Source organism: Spermophilus citellus (genome assembly GCF_964194105.1).
Source record: "Spermophilus citellus genome assembly, chromosome: 17".
In the NCBI taxonomy this organism is placed as follows: Eukaryota; Metazoa; Chordata; class Mammalia; order Rodentia; family Sciuridae; genus Spermophilus; species Spermophilus citellus.
In genome coordinates, this window is record NC_138199.1 from 58523996 (window position 1) to 58540461 (window position 16466).

The window sequence follows — 16466 nt, forward strand, 5'->3', positions numbered from 1 at the left end:
ACAGGCACACAGGCTGGCTCCAAGCTGGCAGGAAGGGTGGGGCTGAGTTGGATGGAGAGGTCCCTGTCTTCTACCTCTGTCTACAGTCCTGGCAGCCAGTCAGGCCTATAGTCTGATCTGAGAGTCACTGTGCCCTGGGCCTGTCACACTCTCAGTGGGGCTCTATAACTGATGCTGTGTCAAGGCCAGAAGGAAAGCAGTACCACTCATGCTGTCCTCCAGAAGAGAAACACCTGGGCACAGGAGAAAACCCTGGGCTACTCTGGGCCTCAGCTTCTCACCCATAAAAAAGAAAGACCCCTCTTAGTCCTCTGGTGTGAGGCTGATTGTCTGGAGAAGAGACCGGAGAGAATTTCAGGGGTCTCTGGGAGACAGTGGAAGTTGGAGAAGGTTGCTTTTTAACTCCTATAACTTACAGGGTGATGGGACAGAAGGCCACATGAACATAGGGATTACTGACCCTGGCAAGGCCAAATGATCTGCAGGTCTCGAGTGGGCAGCCTGGTGCTACCTCTTTCTGAGCCCCTCTTCCTCCTCTATCTACCCCTACTCAGATGTTGGTAGGAGCCACCAGGTCTGGTGAGAACATCCCTGTGAGGCATTTCTGTGATGGTTCCTTCCCAAAGGCCCAAAAGAAGGCTTTTAGAAACATGTCCCAGACCTGCAAGAGGACCCCTTTATCTCAGGGGACCCACAAGTCTGTTGCCATTGGCAAGGGGCAGCTCCTCTTGACTTTACCTCCTACATCCAGAACCTGATAGTGTCCTCTCCTTTCTCGTCCTCCCAGCCTCCCCTCTGGCTAGCTCGGTCAGGTCTCCCTAGCCCCTGGAGTCAATAACGACACCAGCCACCTTGCCAGGACTCTCTCCTTAGCTCTTGCACCCTCTGTTGCTAGAATGGTCTCTTAACCACAGACTGAACCATGACAGTCTGGGCTCAGACCCTTCAGTGGCTCCATGCTGGTGGCAGATGAAGTGCAAAGGACTTCAGTGGGGGCCACAGGGCCTCCGAGTTCTGGTCCCTGGCCCTGCATCCAGCTGTCTTGAGCCTGTTTGGGCCCTTGTGAACTGTGCTCCATCCGCTGCCCACTTAAGGCCCCTCAGCCAGGAAAGCCAGGCCTTTCCCTGGCCCTTTCTTCTCTAGCAGTTCTTCTAAACCCCAGTTCAACAAACACAAGCTGCCCCTGGTACTGAGCAGCTCTGCTCCAGTGTGCTGACAGTGAGGCCTGGGTGCAGGTGGTGGTGGAATCTGAGAAGAGCTGACACGCACGTTCTGTTTCATTCCCTTTTATTATAAACACCCCTTTCAAATTGACTAACTTTGTAAGGAAAATAAGTATTTTCTTAAAATGAAAGAATGCTGCAAACCCTTAACCCTGATGCCATCTCTTGGAACCCCCTGGCCCCTGCCCAGTTGAGTCAGGTGCCCCTTCAGCACATACCAAGCTGACCCAGGCCATCTGCCTGCTTATCTGTAGCTCAGACACTGAGCCCCTCACCATGACGTGGAAGGCCACATGAATATAGGGATTACTGACCCATTTTACAGGCAAGAAAGCTGGAGTTCAGAGACGTGACTTCCCTGAGTCATGTGGGTCTGGAGCTGGGCAGGAGCTATTCCTATGCTCTTTCCCCTGTCTTATTAATTCCTCTAAAAGGGGACTTCCACAAGTGTGGCCTCGTCCTCTAGCAGGCCAGGTACACAGGGATGGGACAGCAGGGCCAGAGAGTCAGAGGCAGGCTGCCCATGGCACCAATCATAGGCTGGCTCAGAGAAGGTTCAGCAGGCAGAGTGTGGGGTGAGGTCAGTGCCAGCCCACCCTGCAGGTGTCAGGAAGGGTGACAGAGGTACCACTTGTCACCTGTTTGTTTTTTTGTGTGTGTGTGGGTGTGTGCTGGGGATTGAACTCGGGGCCTCACACATGCTAGACATGACCCCAGGTTTTTATCACCTGGTTAGGGGCAGGAAGGCAGACCTCTGGAGAGTCTGGAGTCCTGGGTCACAGAACCTCAGAAAAGAGAGGAGAGAGTCAGCCTCACTGAAAAGGGCGGGCCCAGGTACCCAGCTGGTGTGGGGTGGCAGAGCCTTTAGGGGCTTTCTGTTCTTCCAGGCCCTGCAGAAGAGAAAGCCCTGGGGGCTTTGCGGGCCTGTGAGGGACCAGTTCTCCGAGTACCCACCAGAGAGCTCCCTGCAGCACTGGACAGCCCCAGGGGACCTGTATGGGCATACCCTTGCCTGGAGGAGCAAAGCAGGCATGACTCTGGGAAAAACAACTGCACTCAGGGCCGAGAAGACACCCTTCAGACAGTGCTCCCTGGCAGCCTCTGAGGAGGTGAGGCTCTGGAGAAGGTGGAGGTGCTTATAAATTACTCTGGTTTCAAAGACCCAGAAAAGGTGAACACAAAGCCCATGCTGGGCTAGGAGAGGTTTGTGACGGCAGGGAGACTATCTGAGTCCATCCTGAAGCTTGCAGTCACCTTCCATCCCTGGGAAACAAAGGCCTCCAGCCCTGGGTACCCGGGAGCTTCTTGGAAGGGCTCCTGAGGGTGTGCACTGATCACACACTCCTGGAGGGTTTCAGGAAGGATGCTGCCATGGACAGCAGCATCTAACAGTTGAGGCACAGAGGATGGGCCGGCAGGAAGGAGACCCGGAGCACAGCCATCATCACCTGGCTAGCTGTGTCTCGCCTGCCTCTACTCACGCTTCCTACCTCCCTTTCCACTCCAGACAATGCTCTCCCTGTGCTTTCTGTGTATAGTGCCTTCCTTTGGGGCCTGTACCTGCTATTCCTCTCTCTGGAACACTCTTCCCCTCCTCTTTCCTCTTCTACCTCCTAATCAGTTTTCAGGTCTCACCTTACGTGTCACTTCCTCTAGGAAGTCTTCCCCACTGGGACCTCCCCTGATCTGGTTAGAGGTCTTACTTGAGCTTCTGGGTATCCTTCTCCTCTCCCCACCGCCCCCTGATTGGAGTTGCTGGTTAGCTCATTGCCTTCCCTCCTAGACCAGAGGCTTTCAGAGGGGAGGACTCTGGTATACTTTACTCAGCATTGCACCCTGTACACCTTGCCAGGTGCTTGGGTATGTTCTCAACAAATAAATCACACCCCCCACACACACACTCCCCACCCTCACACCCACACATTTTTGGTGGTACTGGGGATTAAACCCAGGGATGCACCACCACTGAGCTACATCCCCGGTCCTTTTTATTTTACAAGACAGGATCTTATTAAATTGCACAGGCTGGCCTTGAATTTATAATCCTTATTACTCAGCCTCCCAAGCAGTCAATTTGTTGAATAAATAAATAAATAAATGAACAAAATCTACCCCTGAGGGGCTGGAGTTGTGGCTCAGTGGTAAAGCACTTGCCTAGCATGTGTGAGGCACTGGATTCGATCCTCAGCACCATACAAAATTAAACAAGTAAAATAAAGGTATGTTGTTCATCTAAAACTAAAAAAAAAATTTAAAAATTAAAAAAAAAAGTCAAAAAACAAAACACCCCTGAAGGATGTGGTGATTTTGCAAGCCCAATGGGAAGTTCTCTGCCCAGCCCTGGCATTGCTCAAGGAGCCGCCTTGAGCGTGTGTGGCCTGTGCATGTAGAAGGTACTCACCTCTTGCTCAGCTCCTTCAGGGCACCACTTCGACATAGGCCCAGGTAATCCCCCAGAAGCTTCAGTTGTTCCCAGTTCCTGCCAATGAGGCGCATCTGCTCCACATGCTCATACAGAGAGGCATTCACCAGCTGCAGGTTGACTAGGGGCTGGGCCCCGATCTGCGCCAGAAACTTCAGGGCCTGCCGACAGACCTGGGGGCACCACGGAAAGGCTGGCTGTTAGCGACGCCTACACTGCCCAGCTCTCACCTGCCCTGTAGCCCTCTCCAAGGGATGTAGCACTAGCTTCATCTTATAGACTAGGAAACTGAGGTTCAGAGCGATGATGCTACTTAGCCAAGAGCACACAGCTCAGAAATGGTACAGTCCGACTCCCAAACCAGCTTTTCCTCTAATGACACCCGTGTTGCCCCCTCCCAACCATGACAAGATATGGGAGGTCACTCTGGATAAGGCCCCCTCCTCCGGGCCTCACAGATCTTTCCCACTCTTTCCTGTAAGCCCAACTTCCTTTTCCTGCCTATAGGAAACAGGTGCTCCCCTCTGGGCCCTGACTCAGGAACCAGGTGACTGGTGTTGCGGCTCTAGCTACAGGAAACCACAGAGCAGACACAGCTTAACAAGATTCCCCAAATGCACTGGGCTCTTGCCAACAACCACCAGGACTCCCCTGTGACTCTGTGGAGCTGAGTGATCAATCTCAGCTTCTCTCAACAGATTGAAAGAGGGTTGAAGGTTCTACCTAAGATCCTGGCCCTAATACAGTTTGCCAGACATAGGGAGTGACCTTGATCACATCCTCTTTTCATCCACAGAACAAGCCATGGGGAGAGGTGGCATCATTTCTATTCTATAGATGAGGAAACTGAGGCTCTGAGAAGCTGAAGTATCTGACCTGCCTGTGGAAAGTGGAGCCCAGGTCTGAGCTGCAGTGTTGTTTCTGAACACCAGGCAGCCACTCTGACTAAAAGAACTCCTTGTGGCATGCTAAGGAGCTGGGGCTAACTGGAGGAAAATCAAAGGATCTATGCCAGGAGACTATTTAGCAGTGCTGGAAATTGAACCCAGGTCCTTGCTAGGCAAGTGCTCTACCACTGAGCTACATCCCAGCTTCCCCACCCCCTTTCTTTTATTTTGAGACAGGATCTTGCTAAGTTGCCAAGCTGGCCTTGAACTTGGGATCCCCCTGCCCCAACCTCCCAAGTGGTTGGTATTACAGGTGTGTGCTACCATGCCTGGCAGATTATTTTGAGTTTATATTACAAGATATTCCATGCAAGTATTTGGCAAAGGGCCTGGCACAGAGTTCATCTTCAGTAAATGTGAACTTCTGTCAGCAACTGTTTAAGAGCCTGTCTGTACCTTTGAGGGTCAGAGAATGTAATGGGGCTCTCAGAATTGTCCCTATATCTGGGAGCTGGGGAGACCTCTGGCCTCCTGTCTCCCAGCTCCACCAGCAACACTCTTCTCCCCCTGGTGACTTGGGTCAAACTGCTGTCCTCCAGCCATGGCTCAGCTCTCCTGTAACAGCCTCTGTCTGGCCTTGAGTGAGGCTCAGATGAAATACACACAGGAATGAGTGCCAAACACTGCCCAGTGCTAGAGACTGGCAGGGACTTTGTGCTCCCCAGGGGCTGTCCCTATCCTGTGGGCATGGAAGAGAAAGACAAAAGCAAAAACCACACTCTGGGGCTGACATCCTGCCAAGGGCTTCAGAACAAGTGGGTCAGCCAGAGCTGCAACAGCAAACAATAAGGCCCCAAAGCCCTGGCCAGCCACTTTCTGTTTTGAACTTTCTTGTCTCTCTCAGGTCATTGATCTTTGATAGAGAGCTGGATATTTCCTGATCTCAGATAAGCCTAGAAAAGTTTTGCAGTTTCCTAGGGAGAAGGAAGGAAGAGCACAGGATTCCAGCACTGAGTAAGGAGGTGGCCCAACCGAAGTATCAGGGTCTGGGGAAGAGGGAATGTGCTCACGGTCAAAGGTGCATTCCTGGTGACTCTGAGGGTTAGTTTTCTGTGCATAGTTAGTTAAATACTACTGAGGGCAGGGGTGGTGATGGGTGAACAACAGAATGGCCAAAGCAAAGCCAACTTTGGGGTTTTTCCTCCCCAGAGGAGTGCAATTTACTTGGAGTCACCTTCCCTGAATTCTGAGGACACATCCATGAGGCAAGACTGTAGAGTGTGCAGGTCCTGGGCCTTGAGAGAAGAAAACAACTGCTTCTTTGTGTTTCTGTGTCTGTCTTGTGTCTGCTTTGGAAAGAAGGCAGATTTGAAAGGAGAGGGTAGCATTTGAGATAGGATAGAATAGGATGGAATAGGACAAGACAGGACAGGAAAGATTTATTAATGGATTTGTGGTTGAACAGATGAATGGATGAATAGGTAGACAGATGGGTGGTCTTGAATTAGGGACTGAACAAGTGAATTAGGGATAAGATATAGGACTGGCCTCAGGGGAGGGAAAGGGCACTGTTAGAAGGCACTGTTCTAAGTGACAGGCAGTACTACCACAGTCTTCACAATAGACCCACGACATACACTATTTTTTTTTCATTTTGGGGGGATCCTAGGGATTGAACTCAGGGCACATAACTACTGAGATGGCTTTTTTATATTTTATTTAGAGACAGGGTCTTGCTGAGTTGCTTAGGGCCTCACTAAGTTGCTGAGGCTGGCTCTGATTTCTTGATTCTCCTGCCTCAGCCTTCCTAGCTACGGGGATTACAAGTGTGTACCAATATGCTCGGCCTGAGACATACACTATTATTAAACCCCTTTATGAAAAGAAAAACAAACCAAAAACCTTAAGAGAGTAGGGATCTGAAGCTAACTTGCTCATGACAACACAACTAGAAAAGTGGCTATAAGGGGCTGGGGATGTGGCTCAAGCGGTAGCGCATTCATCTGGCATGCGTGCGGCCCGGGCTCGATCCTCAGCACCACATACCAACAAAGATGTTGTGTCCGCCGAGAACTAAAAAAAATAAATAAATATTAAAAATTCTCTCTCTCTCTCTCCTCTCTCACTCTCTCTTTAAAAAAAAAAAAAGTGGCTATAATCCTAATGGCTTAGGAGGCTAAGGCAGAAGGATTGCAAGTCTGAAGCCAGCCTCAGCAACTTAGCAAGACCCTAAGCAACTTAGTGAGAAATTGTCTCAAAATAAAAAATTAGGGCTGGGGTTGTAGTTCAGTGGTAGAACATTTGCCTATCACATGTGAGGCACTGGGTTTGATTCCCAGCACCACATAAAAATCAAATCAAATCAAATAAAGGTATTGCGACCATCTACAACTAAAAAAATATTTTAAAGAATTAAGAATTTTAAAAACCCAAAAGGACTGAGGATGTGCTCAGTTGTTAAATGCTCTTGGGTTCAATCCCCAGGAAAGAAAGGAAGGAAGGAAGGAAGGAAGGAAGGAAGGAAGGAAGGAAGGAAGGAAGGAAGGAAGGAGGGAAGGAAGGAGAATGAGACAGACAGAAAGGAAAGAAGGAGGAAGGAAGGAAGGTGGCTAAGCCCACCTAGAGAAGAGGACAATCTGAAAGATTTTAGAATATATCTTATTCAAAGAAAAAAAATATCTTGTTCAGAAGCATCTGGTGGACATACAAGAGTACCCAAGATATAATATTAGGGGCTAGGGATGTGGCTCAAGTGGTAGCGCGCTCGCTTGGCATGAGTGCGGCCCGGGTTCAATCCTCAGCACCACATACAAAAAACAAAGATGTGTGTCTGCCGAAAACTAAAAATAAATATTAAAATTCTCTCTCTCTCTCTCTCTCTCTCAAAAAAAAAAAAAAAAACAACGATATAATATTAAGTGAACAAGATGGGAGAGAGGAGGGGAGGGGAAGTGGGGAAAGGAAGGACAGCAGAATAAAATAGACATTATTATTGCTGTATGTATATATATGACTGCATGACCAATGTGATTCTGCAACCTGTACACTCAGAAAAATGAGAAATTATACCCCATCTGATTCAAATGTATAATACGTCAAGATCATTGTACTGTCATGTGTAATTAATTAAAACAAATTTAAAAAAAAAGAAAAAAAATTAAGTGAACAAAGCAGGATGAGTCCAATATGATCCCAGCACATGTGAGGCACTGGGTTCGATTTATAAAAAATAGATGCATATGTAAATTAATGCACAGAAAAGGCTGCCCCCCAGAATATTAGTAGTGATTACCTCTGGGTGATGACACATAATTTTGACTGATTTGTCTTTGGGCTTTTCTGTAAGTTTTAATGTTGAACAATAATCCTGTATTGGACTGGGGTTGTGGATCAGTGGTAGAGTGCTTGCCTAGCATGTGCAAGGCACTGGGTTCGATTCTCAGCACCACATATAAATAAATGAACAAAATAAAGATCCATCGACATCTTTAAAAAAAAAGTCCTAGTTTTCTGCATAGGGAAAGCTTTTAAAAAAAATAACCATATCTTTATAACGGGTAGAGGCCCAGAAAAAGTGCACTTTTTTCCCCCCAGCCATATATATATATAATAATTATTATTATTTTTAAAATTTAGAGACAGGGTTTTGCCAAGTTGCTTAGGGCCTCACTTGCTGTGGCTGGCTTTGAACTTGCAATCTTCCTGCCTCAGCCTCTCAAGTCGCTGGGATTATAGGTATGGACCACCACACCTGGCTAAAAGCACACTTTGGAAAACATGAAATAAGTAGCCCACACAGGGCTTGCAGTTACCTGGGGCCCTCAGGGTTGGCAAAAGTAAGGTTGAATTGCTCTTTGGGGTGTGGCCAGCTGGCTGGACTGTACATTTACTTATCCAGCAATCCACCCACCCAGCCATCTACCTAACTCCATCCATCTATCCATCTATCCACCCACCCACTCAACTATCCAGCCACACATCCATTGACGTATCTGATCTATCTTATCCTGTCCCTCCTTCCTATCTGCCTGCCTATCTACCTAGTTGCTGGTGCCTTACACAGTTCTGTCTGTTTCTTGGAAGCTGCAGAGAATCATCTTCAGAGGTCTACTGGGGACTCAGGTAGGTGTTTTCAGAGCTCTGTTTGGGAGCTGCAGATAGGCACCAAGCTTTTCTCTTGGTCTTGAACCAGTGATCTTGCTCCCTAGAGCCAAACCACTTCAAACATACAAACAGCATCAGCAAAAAGGGGAGGATATTCCTCTGTCATTCAGCAGCCATGTAGGACCATGACTCGCTGGGCCTGAGACTTACCGGGCGCTTGGTGAGGTCCCAGTTGTGGATAATTCTGGCCGGAATCACTGAAGTATCATCTTGGTGGCAGATGTCACAGTAATAGAGGCCAGAGAAGGCACAGAGTTTGGGTCGTACAAAGGAGAAGCCAATCTGCTGGGAGCAGCCTGGGGAGATAGGCAGTGAGCAGAGATGGGCAGAGTCAGCTCCAGGTATCAAGAGCTACTATGGTGGGAGGAGCCTGCTAGTTATATAAATATATATATAATATATATAAATATAAATATAACTAACATAACTAATGTATACATATGTTATATTTTTAAAAAGAAGAGCACAAGGGTAAAAATGACTCACTTATATTTCCACCACTAATGATCAACACTATTAATGTAACAATACAGTATTAGAATTACTATCACAGGGCTGGGGATGTGGCTCAAGCGGTAGCGCGCTCGCCTGGCATGCGTGTGGCCTGGGTTCAATCCTCAGGACCACGTACAAAGATGTTGTGTCTGCCAAAAACTAAAAAATAATAAATATTAAAATTCTCTCTCGCTCTTTAAAAAAAAATTACTATCCCCATTTTACAGCTAAAGAAATTGATGCTCAGAGGTGAAGAAATCTGTCTGATTACACAACAACTAGTTTACACAGTGGAAATCAAATTTGGGCTGGGTTGGTTCCAAGCTTCCATGATACTCAGCGTCCTTTATCCAGTGGTTCTGCTTGCTCCCCAATGCCACCTCCTCTCCATCCACCTCCTACCGGGGCCCAGTAATGGAAGCAACCAAGTCAGGGCCAGCAGTGAAGGAGCTGAGGAAGGGGCCACGGTAGTGGATGGGGAAGCCAGCAGAAGCCAGGGTGGCCTGGACATTTCCTGAGACCAACTTGAACCCTGAGCAGCCTGTTATCTCAGGGGAGTGGGATAGGGCCAGTTTCAGCCGCTTGGTTGAAGGTCTCAGGGGGCACTGGGAGTGGGATGTGGCTGAGGCAAAAATCTAAGGCTGGCTCAAATCCTGAACACATGTTCTGCCTCCCACAGGGGCAGGGGAAAGGGTCCCCCTACCACTGAGCCACTTTGGCCTTGGGACCAAAGTGCAGGATCTCTTGCTTAACAGCTGGCTCACCCTGACCTTCACCTAATTTTCTCAAGGTTTCATTTCAGTGTCTATAAAACTCAGCTGCTACTTGCTATTTTTGTGGGGATATTACAAAGTAATAATGAGACCATATTCTGAAAGTGACCGCAAACTGAAATACAACCCAGTGTGCACCAATGTCTGCCCAGCCACGGGGCTGTGCTACAGGGTGGAGAGGAAGCAGGAAGTTGGGGTTTCACAGTCCTGGCTGTCAGGTGACAGCCATGGGGAGACCTGTTCTCTGTGACAGCACTTACTTCACAGGTGGGAAGTGTCCCCTCACAAGTGCTAAAGTCCTGCCCCTTAGGCTGAAGAGAGAAGGGTGAGTTCTGGGGCAGCAGTGCTGCTTGCAGGTGTTTTCTGTAGGAAGCTCTGCTCAGCCTGTTTCTCCCATCTTCCAGGGGGCCACTGCAGGCCACTTCCTTCCAGACATTTAAGGAGGCTTTCCCCTCTGGTCCCGCAGGCTCCTCCCTCCCCCCAGGTCAGCCCTGAAATTGGAACTCAACTTATTGTGGCCTTCTGCAGCAGTGCAGCTGGCATGTCCCCCTGCACAGGGGAGTGAGTGGTACATCACATAGGCTTGGACAATTCAAGGGCCTCTGGGGTCCTCTCTACTAGCACAGGCTCTGAGAGAGCAACCATCAAGGTCCAGTTCTGTCTCTAACATTTACTAGCTGTATGAGCCTGAGCCAAAGCACTTACCAGCTCTGGGCCTCAGCTTCCTCACCTATAAACAGAGTAACAGCCCCAGTCTCTACTAAATGAGATAATCCAAATAAAGCATCTGGCTCAGTGCCCCACACAAAGGTATTAGATTCAATGGTGATAATAACAAGGCAGATGCAGTGACATGAAATAATACCCATAATGTATTACTAAGGAGAAAAAAACAAATTGCAGAATAACACATAGAGCTGTGCTGCCTGAGACAGTGCCATGCACCATAGGTGTCCCTTTTAAGTGAATTTAGCAAATTTAAAAAAAAAATTTTTTTTTTTAGTTGTAGAAGAATACAATACCTTTATTTTATTTATTTTTATGTGGTGCTGAGGATTGAGCCCAGGGTCTCACACATGCTAGGCAAGTGCTTTACCACTGAGTCACCACCCCAGCCCTTAAGTGAATTTAAATGGAAAACAGTTCCTTATGCACACTAGCCACGTGTTAAGCACCCAGTGACCACATGTGGCTCACAGCTACCACAGCAGACAGCACAGATCTAGAACTTTTCATTAACACAGGAAGTTATACTGGACAGCATGGAATAGCATGACTTGCAAAAACATGCACAAATACTTGCTTTGGGAGAATCCCAGGCCCCTTTTGTAAAAGAATATGACAGTGTAGCAAGAAGATAATGCAGAAAGGAGACAGCAACAGGAAGCATGGTTGTCACCCACAGGTCCCACCCAGCAGCAGGAGAGGGGAGAGACAGGGGGCTGCCCAAGAGCAGGCAGCTGGCCCCACTGGGTGCTGGGGAGGTGCACAGGCTTCCTGGAAGCCCACTGATACGTCAGCTCAGGGGAAGGATGAAGGCACAGGGAGGGCCCCAAATCAGGAAGTAGAGCAAGGCTGGCAGGCAGTGGGTGGTGGGAGTCAGCACCTGCGCAGAAGCAGCCCTGGGAGTCTAGGCCTTTCTCCGTGGGGATGGCCACCAGGTACTGCAACAGGAAGCTATTCTCCCTGGTGGCGAACTTCAGCACCTCCTGACAGTTTTCATCCAGACTCCCGCCAAGTGTCACAGCCTCCTCGGCTGTCTCCAGGTATGATGCCAAGACCTTGCGGACCAGGTCCCTCCACAGGGCAGCCTCCTCGGCGGTCCCTGCCTGCAGCTTCAGCACAGCCTTGGCTGTGATGATTTTGAAAAAGGCCGGGCCCCCTAGGCTTGTGTCTGGCAGGATGTCTCGGATGGTCTCCACTCCATGGCTGTCACTTAGCATCTTCTCATTGTTTTTCACTCGGAAGCATTTAAGAGACTCCAAAGACAAGGAAAAAATATAGGGTATCCAGGTCCTGTCCGCATACAGGTACAGAAGGGATTCTTTGATAGCATCTGGCTCCGGAACCTGGGCAGATGTCCAGTCAAACTGTGTGCCCTGGGGGACTGTGGGCTCCGGAAGCAAGGCTGAGTAAGAGAGGTGTCCACCTAGGGGAGCCTCAGCGGGGTCCTCAGGTTGGTCTGGATACTGGATGTTCACCCACTCGTCCTCCTGCTGAGGCCGGACCTTCTGCAGGGCCTCCCGCACCCGGTCAAGCCAGTCCTCAGCCTCATCCTGAGAGGAGGCACGCAGGGCCAGCTTCTTGCCAGAGAAGACTAGCTCAAAGCGCCCATCACTGTGGGCCGGCCCCACTGCCTCACAGCGCAGCAGAGAGCAGCTTTCCACACAGGTGCGCTCCTCATCACTCAGGTAGAGGCGGAGCTCCAGCGGGGAGAGCTCGCAGAAGAACTCTTTCCAGATGCCCATGGCCCCTCGCCGAGCCACTGTGCCCAGCTTCATGAGGCCCCGGAATGGGTTGGACAGCCCTAGAAGCAGAAAGAGGCACTTTAGAGTATGGGCCACAGTGGAAATCCCCAGAACACAGCCGGTCATGGGCCACTGTCAGATGAGATTCTGAAAGCTGGATGGGAATATTTTTGAGCACCTTGGCCAATCCTCCTCAGCACTGACCTCATTTCCTGCACTTTGCTGAGAAGATGAATGTGCTCATATACACTCTGGCATCTGGGCCTTCATTGGACCTTGCCTCCTGTCATTAGGTTGTGCTTCTAAGTGAGGCCAACCCCTCCCCACACCCACACAAGGCCAAGGACATCTTTCCAGCAATTCCCTTTCTCCTGTGTCGCTCTTTCCTCCCTTCTCTACTTGATCAGGCCCTCTGGCACACAGAATGCTGTAATTTCTCCCATCTTTAAAATCTCTCACCTCAACTCACATCTCTAATTACCACTTTGTTTCTTAGTCCTTTTTACAGAAAACCTGCTTAAGAAGTACAGGCATCTCTGGCTCTATTGCTGCTCCCATTCCTTCTTGAACCTGCTCCAGTTAGACTTCTGACTTCTCACTTTACTGAAACTACTCCTGGGAAGGCCGCCAACACCCTCCTTGTGGCCAAACCTAAGGCCTCCCTGGAGGCCTTACCTGACCCTTTATCTCCTCAGCTCCCCAACCTCTCAGGGCTGGAGCACTCTGGGGCTCAGCCCTGGGTCCCTGTCTGCTCTGTGGACACCCACTCCCTAGCTGAGCTTACCTGCTCTCAGGGCTTTATGCCAACAGACCCTGCCCCCTTTTTTCCTCTAGCCTGGACTTCACCCATGAACTTTAATACATCTACCTGCTCCACATATGTCTAAGCTGACATGCCAAAAACGATTTCCTAATTTTCTTGCTGCAAAACTGCTTCTTCCCTAATGTTCCTTATCTCATAAAATGGAGAACTTCATCCTTCTAGTTTCCTAGGCTAAAAACCATGGAGTTATCCCAGATTTTTCTTTTTCACCTTATATCCAAACCTTCAGCAAATCCTCTGAGCTTCAATACATATCTAATAGTCCCCTGCTTCTCCCCCACCTCTACTACCTCACAGCTCAGGCCACCGTCATCTCTTTCTTGGATTATGACGACAGTCCCCTGACTGGTTTGGCATCCCCTGCTGTCCTTCAGTATAGGAGCTGGAGTGATTAGTTTAAAAGATAAGCTAGAACATGTCCCTCTGCCATTCTGTCCCCAGAACAAATGCCTACCTACCTTTCATGGTCCATAGGCCTCCATGCCACTGACCTCATCTCTCACCACCCCTCCCCACTCTGCGCCAGTTGCTCTGGTCACCACTGTCCCCTGAACATGTTAAGCATGTTCTTGGCACAGGATTTTCATTTTTCTCACGGTCTGAAACACACGGATGACCTCATGCCTCCTTCCCTTCTCCCTTCCCATGACCTCACATGTCACTCTATTTGTGAGGGTGCTCTGGCTACCCTCTAGCCTGGCACTCCCTGACTCCTTATTTTCTAGGGCTCTAATCACCACCTAACCACACTCTATGATTACTTGACAGTTTTTTTTATTTCCTGGAGCCCTCTGCCAGAATCCAAGTCCCATATGCTTCCCCCTGTGTCCTACACATCTAGAATACTGCCTGGCACATTAGAGACACCAACGAATACCTGTTCAATGAACAAAGGAATGAAGGCCTGTGACCCACACTGCTCAATGCTCCTTGCTCCTCTGGAGTCTGCTACATTATAAGGAGGGGTCCAAAGGCCACAAAATTCTCTTTCCCCCAGCCTGGAGATTTGTACTGCATAGGGTTTCCTGACCCCGTGGATATCCTAAGTAAGAAGCATACCACTGGGGGTAAGGGTTGTGGCTCAGTGGTAGAGCGCTTGCCTAGTATGTGTGAGGAACTGGGTTTGATGCTCAGTACCACATAAAAATAAATAAAAAAATATTGTGTCCATCTACCACTAAAAAAAAAAAAAGAAAAAAGAAAAAGAGAAAGAAAGAAAGAAAAAGAAAAAAAGAAAGAAAGACAAAGAAAAAAGCACACCTTCTCAGACATGGTTAGAGACCACAGCCAAAAGCAGGTGGGACAAACCCAAAAGAAGCCAACATGGAGACCAGGGCTCTTCCCACCCAGAGCCCCATGAACCTGACAGAATTCTCAGCTAGGTCACTATAAACAGAAAATGAGGAGAAACTGATGCCAGGACCCCATTATTTTGTTTGTTATAAAAGGAACTCATTTTGAGGGTTACAGAAAAATTAGGTTATGGTTATTTAGTGCTTTTTGGAATTTCATAGGGTGGGACCTTCACAATAAATAGCACATGGAGGACAGAAACAAACACAAGACCTGATAAAGCCCACCAGCTTTGTTAAATGAACCATCTAAAATAAGGCTTTTAGAAGGAGCTGTTAGAACACCTCGGCCTCCAAGGTGCAGGGTGCTCTGAGCACAGAGGGAATCAAGAATCCTCTGTAATTCTCAATTTTATAGTGCAATTTCAGGGAGCGTATTTCTGTTTCAATATATGAAACAGTATTTTAATTCTCTGTAGATAGGTTTTAACACTATCTCAATAAGATTTTATAAGAGAATACAGTACTTTTCCTAAAATGCTCTTCTGAATTACTAAGCACGAGTATGCCTCTTATTACATTCTGATATGAAGTTTCTCTAGGAGAACACGCCACCTATTGGATAATGGCAAACAAGACTTTACAACTGCACGGTACCTGATGAGCCACCTACCCATCTGCCTGCGGTGCACCACCCGGAAGTTTTTATGTTCCGGAGCTGGTGCTGCCCTGGGTTTCCTGCTTCCTGGGGAAGGCACACATGCTTTGTCTAATGCCCCCAGGGAGCAGCTCTTTCTTGGTCCTTGAGAAAAATGCCTGTGGAGAGCAGGCCTTGACTCTGGAGTTCCTTGAGAACCAGCTCAGGAGCCATCTGTGGTGCTCTCAGGGGCTTGCTCCTGGGTAGGCCGGTAGAAGTCATCTTCAGAGATCCAGTTTCTGCTTTTCTGTTGAGAAAGAAGTAAAGATAGAGATTGTCTGATGTTTAAGGTTTAAAAAATTATATACCGTAAAATGACGCCCCCCCCCCCCACTTTTTTTTGTGGTGCTGGGGATCAAACCCAGGGCCTTGTGCATGCGAGGCAAGCACTCTACTAACTGAGCTCTATCCCCAGCCCAAAATGAACCCATTTTTAAGGGCATATAATTCAATAATTTTGGTATATTCCCAGAGTTGTGCAACCATCCCCTTAATCTAAGTTCAGAACATTTTCATCACACCAAAAAGAAACCCATACCTACTGGCAGGCACCCTCATTTCCCCATGACCATTCAGGCTCTGGGAAACCACTCATCTATTTTCTGGTTTTATAGATTTACACAATCTGGCTATTTCATATAAAAGGAATCATATAATGTGTGATCTTTTGTGACTGACTTTTTTTCTCTTAGCATAATGTTTTCACCAAGTATATGTGAAAATTCAAATTCTTTTTTATGGCCAAATAATTGTATAGATGAACATATTTTATTTATCCATTCATGAGTGGATGGGTATTTGGGATGTTTCCACTTTTGGCTATTGTGATTAATACTGCTATGAAAATCGATGTACATGTTTTTGTGTGGATTCAGGTTTCCCTTTTCTTGGCTACATACTTAGGAGTGGATTTGTGGGGTTGTATGAAACTCTAAGTTTAACATATTGAGGACCTGTTAAACCATTTCCCAAAGTGGCTACACAATTTTACATTTCCATCAGCAATTTATGAGGGAACTAATTTCTCTATAAACTCTCCAATGTTTGTTATTTCTTGATTACAGCCATCCTGATGGGTGTGAAGGGCTATCTCATTGCAGTTTTCTTCTTTTTTTTTTTTCTCTCATTGCTGTTTTGATCTGCACCTCCCTAATGTCTAATGATACTGAACATCTTTTCATGTGTTGGGTGGTATTGATATATCTTCTTTGGGAAAAAAAAA

At 47.9% G+C, this 16466-nt stretch overlaps 1 protein-coding gene and 1 pseudogene across 4 annotated transcripts in view; both read right to left on the reverse strand.

Moving 5' to 3' along the window:
• LOC308636205 (lysozyme-like protein 6) overlaps nt 1-16466 on the reverse strand; it is a 173705-nt gene that overhangs the window by 142311 nt on the left and 14928 nt on the right. The gene's annotated exons all lie outside the window — the stretch shown is intronic.
• Nucleotides 1-16466, reverse strand: part of LOC308636198 (pleckstrin homology domain-containing family M member 1-like) — a 37243-nt pseudogene that overhangs the window by 3196 nt on the left and 17581 nt on the right. The window contains exons 5-8 of the transcript XR_014024349.1: nt 15221-15491; nt 11571-12491; nt 8847-8992; nt 3625-3818 (exon numbers count right to left, since the gene is read on the reverse strand). The product of XR_014024349.1 is annotated as a pleckstrin homology domain-containing family M member 1-like (transcript). The remainder of the gene's footprint in view (nt 1-3624; nt 3819-8846; nt 8993-11570; nt 12492-15220; nt 15492-16466) is intronic.